The 7,511-nt window shown below is 34.7% G+C and overlaps 1 protein-coding gene across 2 annotated transcripts in view; it reads left to right on the top strand.

The window, feature by feature from the left end:
• The first annotated feature begins 1,175 nt into the window (after positions 1–1,175).
• The window catches only part of LOC121324021 (RNA-binding protein 47-like), a 44,462-nt gene continuing 38,126 nt past the window's right edge, over positions 1,176–7,511 (top strand). The window contains exon 1 of one of the 2 annotated variants that reach the window (XM_041265441.1): positions 1,176–1,269. The gene's annotated coding sequence lies outside the window, so the exon portion shown is untranslated. Of the gene's footprint in view, positions 1,270–1,747; positions 2,398–7,511 lie in introns of those variants that run through there. The other variant, XM_041265425.1, reaches the window with a different exon arrangement.

The following is a 7,511-nucleotide window of genomic DNA, read 5'->3' as shown; positions in this document are numbered from 1 at the left end:
GATTTGCTGGCAAACTAAACATTTGATCTCTGCATCTCTCTCCTAATAGGCTCTCTAAAGTGTAAATAGTGTGTAAAAAGCCTCTGTTAAACCCACGGGGCTACGTAGATTACATGAATGTTGTTCCTAGACTGGAGTTACCTAATGATACACTAAGCCGCAATTCCTTCATTACACTGTGTGTAGTTAATTTCTTTTTCATGTTATCCCAGAGTAAATATTGCATGCCAAAATATTTTTTCACCCATTCTTGAAATGCAAAGTTGATTTTCCAAAACACTACTACTTCAAGAGACTACTTCTCAGTTTTACAAAGAACATCAGCATGACCTGTCTGTCTCTAGAATTGCCTACTCATGGTAATACTGAATCTATTAAGTGATACCGTACTTGCAGGTAAGCAAAATACAAATAAATAAATAAGGTCAGACTTGTTGATCTCATTTTAACAGGGGAAATGGGATTGGAAAGTTGACTGTCCTAACTGAAATGTTTGTAATGGACTGGTGGACTGAGCAGGTCATTCAGGTTTTTCAGCTGGCCAGGTAGTCCAGGTGCAGGAGCTGGCTTTTCTGGTTCAGGAATCTCCAGAAATTTTCCACTTTACAGTAAATATGAGATCCAATTACCCTTTTTTCACTGCTAAACCAGAAGTTGCTGCAATAGTCTTTAAGCTGCAACCTCCCTGTTGTTCAATAATAAGGTATATGATTTGGTATTGGGAGCAGCAGTTACAGCTACAATTGCATAACTGTACTTCTACCTGACATCATCCCTCTTAAGGGTTAAATGTAGAAGAAAAATAATATTTTCTGTTGCATGACACCACAAATAGGAATTAGGCAGCTTCCTGTTTCAAAGGGTTTTGAACACTACCATGAAAACTAGTCTAGATAGACTTTAGCTTTCCGTCTGTTGGCTTTCACTTTACATGCCCTGGACTTGACATTCAGGTATTGAATGGAATGCTCAAGCCAGTTTCTAGGAAATCTGTGTTGGGTTATTGAGTCCTGGAGAGACTGAAAGACAAGTTGTGTTTTTTGTTTTAGACTCCAGCACTGGGCTCCTGTTAAACAGAAAATGATTGGCCACTTCTGTGTTTTTTTCAGAATCCTGCTGAAACACAAGGTTAAGAGTGCGATCCAAACCCATCTGGGACTCCTGGGTTAGCTACACTGCTGATGTGATGTCATGAGTGCCTTAGACAGAAAGGTCGGGTGTTGCCAATAGCGACCCACCTTTTGCATGCTGAGACCCTGTCTGCATCAGGTGAGAGAGGATTTAAGTGCTTTTTTCTTCCTGCTTTCCTAATCTAGGGACTGTTCAGTGCCAGGTTTAACCTGATACTTCAGAACCTGCCAGTACTATTATATTATTCATGCTATTTTCTTAACTTGAAGGAATATTTTGCCTTCCTTCTGTTTAAAAAAAAAAATGTGTCATTGATTCCTCCTCAAGCAAGCAAGCAGGTGCTTCTGTTATAGAAAGGTGCTGTGTAGATTAGCTGATATTAAGATTATTCTCTTTCTTTCTTTCTTTCTTTCTTTCTTTCTTTCTTTCTTTCTTTCATTTGTCCCAGCATGCAGTGTTTCCTTCATCCTTCACTTTTAAATCTCTGTGTATTACAGCAAAAAGGTATCTGCAGTCTTTAAACAACAGGAATGCTGGACTGGCCCAGCGCCAGGCAAATCTCAGAGAACAGGATAACATTTCAATTTAGAATTATGGGAAGTTGCTGGTGCTGGGAGTAAAATTCTGGTTTGGTGAGTTTAGGGGCAGGGAGTTTACAAAGAGGCAACCTTGTGAGGCAAACACAAGGAAGTAGAAGGACAGAGAGGAGACTAAACAAGATTTCCCACACATACATTTACAATTACAGTTTGGGTTACTTTAACCTGACTGCTTTTTTTGTTTGTTTTTTAGTTTTGTTTGTTGTTATAGTTGTTGCTTTTTCTTTATTATAACCGGGCAGATGTGTATCCTTCATTCAGATTTTGAGGAGAGTAATACATCAGGTTTTAAAAGGCAAGCTTATTAGTTGTTCCCTTCTCTGCCAGTGTGCCTTAAAAACTAATTTTCAGCAGAGTGGAATGTGCAGCTTATGTCAGTGAGAGTCAGGTATTTTAGCTCAACTAAAAGTAATTACCAGCTTTTCCCCCAAGCCCCTTTTTTTCTGCATTGCTTGGGTGAGTGCGAGAACTAGAAGCGGCTCTGTCTAAAAGGTTTGTGAGGTCTCCTGCTGTAAGTAGCATTTAAGGGAGTTGCTGGACACTCCTTGTCAAATTTAACCTTGATAAAATAAGAAGATGCAATTGTGTGATCCCAAAAGTCTCAGCTTTGCTCAGTAAATGGTGTCAGAAGCCCTGTGAATCCACGTCTGACTATAGAAACTTAGTGGTAAGTGTTTATTTTATTTCAATAAGTGTCTTACCTTGTTGATCCTTTTTAAATGCAGTATTACATGTTTGTTTAAGGAATGACTACAAAGCAGTTACTGTATTTAAAAAGTAACAATTCTAGGGACATTTTTAATCAGTTTAACTGACCAGATTATTAGTGAGTAGTTTACTGTATAACAGATAAGACAGTAAAATACAAATTACTTGTAGTTCAACCATTTGTTAATTACACTATGTAACACAATTTTTGTTCCTGGGTAGTAAGTGTTATTTCCTAATTGCTTATGCCTCAAAAGTATAGGAAATGGCTATTATTCCCCACAAACTTTGTTTTTGTGACCAGAACAGTGATATTTCAAAATATCACTATTTCCAATGGGAAAACGGGCAAATGTGTATCTTTTCGTTCACATAAAGTCAGAAAAAAACAACATATGAATCCAAATTAACATGTATTTATACTAAAGTAATACAAAAATGACTATAAAAGATTTAGAAGTGAGTAGTTTTTCAAGATTTACGATTATACTGTATTTACCCAGGAACAAAAAAAAAAAAAAAAGTAACAAAAAAAAATTGTTACACGGTATTATTGGCAAATGATCATCAAAGTGCACCTGACAACAATTTGTCCTACTTTTCTACTTCTATCTACAATCATATATACAGTACATAGCAAAGTAATCATATACACAGAACATCTATACAGGAATGTGTTAGACAATCTTCCGCAATAAATACAAGCTTCAGTGTGCTGTGCATATTGTAAAACAGCAAAACTAAAGGGCTAATTACTGTACTAAAACGGGTTAGTCAAGAGTAGGGAAAGTAAAGGATTTAGTGCACGCTGGAGTGAGGTTTGGGTTTCTATTCATTGTTTGTATGCCTAAATAATGCTCTCTTTGTGTAAATACAGCACAACAAGTTAAAGTATGTAATTGTTTGTTAAAAGAGTTTATGCTCTTGTTTTTACCACACAGTAAGCGGTTTGTTGGTTTGACTCCTTTAATAATAATTTAGGAGAGTATAAATTAGATTATGTTGGCAGCAGGTACCAGATCTCAAAGGTGAAAGGGCAGCACTTGCGTTATGCAAAGACTGGTGTTGATACTGGAATGTTAGCATGCTTTGTTTAATTACAGTAAATGCCAGCCTGTGTTTTTATAGGAGATATAGAACTGACACAAGAAACAGGATAGAGTTAGATTATCTATATTGATTATATATATATATATATAGGAGATATATATATATATATATATATATAGGAGTGATATATATATATATATATATATATATATATATATATATATATGATATCTATATAGTATACATGCATATATATATGACCAAAAGTTTATGCATCACCTAGAATTTTAAAAAAATTAAAATGTACTTTTATTAAAAATTAAAAAAACATTGAAAATAATTTAGATAATTATTTAACCTTATTGAATTTGACAAAATCATATCGTTAAGTATATGGAAAACTACAAAGCGGTATGTAATTCAATATGTTAATGTAACATTATTCAACAGGTTTCATTCGACTTTATGAAGCAAAATGAGTTCATTCTATATGATGATATATATATATATATATATATATATATATATATATATATATATATATATATATATATATATATATATAGATATAGATAGAGAGATAGATAGTAATAGTTATAAAGTCAATACAATCTACAAAAACAAAACCAAAAAAGCCCAATGGGAATTTGGTTGTTTTAAAAGCATTTATTATTATTTTTTATTTTAGTAAATGTAACACATTTTGACAGGACAACATAAATCCATGAAAGGGTTCAATAGCATAATGCACAATAACTGAGAATTAATTTTATTTTGTCTTTCATCCAAACATAAGTAACAACTTACCTTTGTCGTTATTCAAGTTTAATTTTTTTCAGGCCTCTGGTCCTTGGGATTTATATCAGGCCGTTTTCTATGGCAACGGCATTGTGTTTTAAAGGTCTTGGTGTGTACTTGTTGGGTGACATTAAAATTGAACTTTGTAGTTATAAGTTTTTCTTTTAGAACCGTATTTATTTTTTATTCAGTTAATAAAAATATGTAAATAAATAGAATAAGGATTTTGTAAAATTACATATTTACATGACATTTAATCCTATTGTCATGGAAACAGACTATTAGAGAAAGTGGAACTCTGGTAACCTTTAGTTACACATAGGAGACTTACAAGTTTAAAAATATAAGAAAACGACTATCAATAACTTTGTTCTGCAGCTATGTCAATTGTCAAGGTACCACAGCACCAGGGATAGGGTTGTACCTTGACAGGGTAGTACATCCCTGGTAAACAAAAAAAAAAAGTGTTTACACAGAATTTTTCATTTAATTTCATAAAAAAGTGATAAGAACTTTAATTTTAAAAAAAAAAAAAAAAAAAAGATCTGAACTCACCTGAGCACCAGTTTGGTTCCTCAGACTTTGAAATAGTGAGGTATGGATGTTTGTATCAGTTCAAGTAATGTTTACTAGCTGGGGTCTGATTGATAGATGAGCAATAATAATAATTAACCCTTACAGATTATCTCAGTCATTTAGATTTGTAAAAAATCTTGAAAGTCTGGCTTAGAAACAGCAAACAGATCTGTAAAAACACATTAAGTGTTTTTGGTTTTTTCTGCTTATAACAGCAATAACATCCTCTGCAGCAGGTACTCATGCTAGATAATTGACTTTGTCTTTGATTAAGTGCCCTCTCCTGGGTATCCTTAGCTGTCACTGTGTTCCATTACCAAGCAGCATTACCTGCTGCGTTGAATAAATGCTCCACTAAGACCACACAGATCCTGTACTGTATGTCTTTGCAATGTCTTAGTATGTTTCAGGGGCGTCCAATCACGTTCCTGGAGGGCCATTCCACTCCAGGTTTAACAGGCACAATTATATAATTAACTACTTCAGGGGCTGGCTTATAGAGGTTTAATTGGTTCAATTAACAATTTTCAAAGGGTTTAAACAAAGACCAGGAGAGGTTATGTTGTAGACTATAGAGATTGTTATGATGTAGTCTAATTGTTATTATTTCCAAGAAATACTATCAATGACCCTTTCATTTGAATCATCTTGTGGCCAAGGGTGTTTGTGAATTAATGAAAGCAACACTACCACCTCTTTCAATTTATCAAAGGAATAATTAAAATGTACTTGTTAACAACAGCTGATTCCCTTAGGTCTGGCGGTGGTTGTGACCAATGACTCTCACTGTATCTCTTTTAGTGGTATCCCTAGACCAAGGGTGTCAAACTCAGTTCCTGGAGGGCCACAGTCAGCGTTTAAAGTGCCGGTATGCATGGGGCGGGGGGGGGTGGTTGGGGGGGGTGTACTGTCACAGACATCTGTAGGGATCATGTGACATTGTAAAGACAGGGGGGGGAGTTGAAATACAGTACCGCTTTGTACTAATCAACAAAGCACCTACACATGTGTAAAAACAAAAAATACCAATAAACAACACTCAGAGATTTATCAAAATGGACAAAACCAAGTAAACAACTTATCCAATTCTGTATCCACAAGCAAAATCCAGACACAATAATTAAGTATTATCTGACAGTTAAAAGGCTAAAGATTTGTCCTGTTCTCTCCATGTGCACCTGCATACTCTACAACTAGGCTTTTGTACTGCAGCATATTACAGTTAACTGGACTTAATGCTGGGGGCAGTTTAACATGCTGTGATTGAAACAGGATTTGATAGATTTTTCCAGAACAGCTTTACAAACACCACAGTAATATAAAAATGTCTGAATGTTTTTTTTTTTTTTTTTTTTCACTTACCTATTCACTTGTCTGTAAGAACACGATATTCTCCGCTATCCTGCAGCAGGCTAATCCGTGCACTTTTCTTTACAATGCAGCCATGTTGCGATCTTGATAAAACAGGGTGATTTTGTGGCGGTATGCAAATGTTTGTTTTTTTTTGTTACACACGGCAGACAAAGCCAGTATACTGTAATAATTAATAAAATAAAAGCAGAGGTAGCCAATTTGATCTAATTTCATTCAACCACACCGTACTAGTTCACATTCCAGTTTGTGGCATTTCTCAGCTCATTGTTTACTAAAAGCGAGATGAATTTTACTTACACCATTTCAAACAAGAATAGAACAATTAAACAAAGCTGATACGCTAGAGCGAATGTCAACCTCAGTGATTATTTATAAGTGAGTGGAGGGAATTCCTGCGATCAACCCATGATAACTCAAGTTGTCAACTAAGTTGATTCAGGTAATTCTGTTGATGGAAAACAAGATCCGCATTTTGCATCAATAGTAAGACTTTATATAATTTTTTTATTATGTTTTTTTTTTTTTTACCGGTATGCATACCACCCCACTTTAACCACTGTCTTCTGGCTTTTGTTCCACCCGAGCTCTCAATTACTTAATTGGTCTAATTATTTGATTAACTGGACACATTTAACACTTCTCTTCTCAAAATGTTTCACACGTAGTGTACCTGAATAAAGTGCATTTTTAAAACCATCAACCGTAAAAGACATTGAAAAATAATAAATATGTCAAATTCAACAAATAATTAGATCAGTTATGTTAATTGAGAGTTGGAATGAAAACCAGAAGACCCTGCGGCCCTCGAGGACTGGAGTTTGACACCCCTGTCCTAGACAGTACAGTATTATTGTTAAAAGAGATAACTTTGTAATATCGTTTATATTCACTGAGACAAAAGATCAATTTGCCAGGATTCCCGTTAGAGATCTAAATAAATGCAGCCCAAGGTAAATACTGTTAACAGCATGCATACACAAAGATATAGTATAAATATGAGGTGCTAAGGGAAACAGGATTCTGAACAAAGAAAAAGTTTATAATTCAAAGCTGCCCCCAGCCCTATCCACTTTAATAAGAGTATTTAAGGCCCACTTGTACGCCAGACTGATTACTAATGCTGTTATAATGCCCTATTACACTTCCCTTCTGCCTTTATTTTTTTGCTTTGGAATCAAATTGTTTCTTTTTTAAGTAAAAGTTGAGAGTCATTAATTGCATTCATTAATACTGTGTTAGCAAGTGTTTGCAGTTGATAAGAAGTGAAACAATCCG

This window comes from Polyodon spathula, chromosome 1 (genome assembly GCF_017654505.1).
Source record: "Polyodon spathula isolate WHYD16114869_AA chromosome 1, ASM1765450v1, whole genome shotgun sequence".
In the NCBI taxonomy this organism is placed as follows: domain Eukaryota; kingdom Metazoa; phylum Chordata; class Actinopteri; order Acipenseriformes; family Polyodontidae; genus Polyodon; species Polyodon spathula.
The sequence above is the reverse complement of the archived record's forward strand: the minus strand, read 5'-3'. Positions and strand labels throughout refer to the sequence as shown.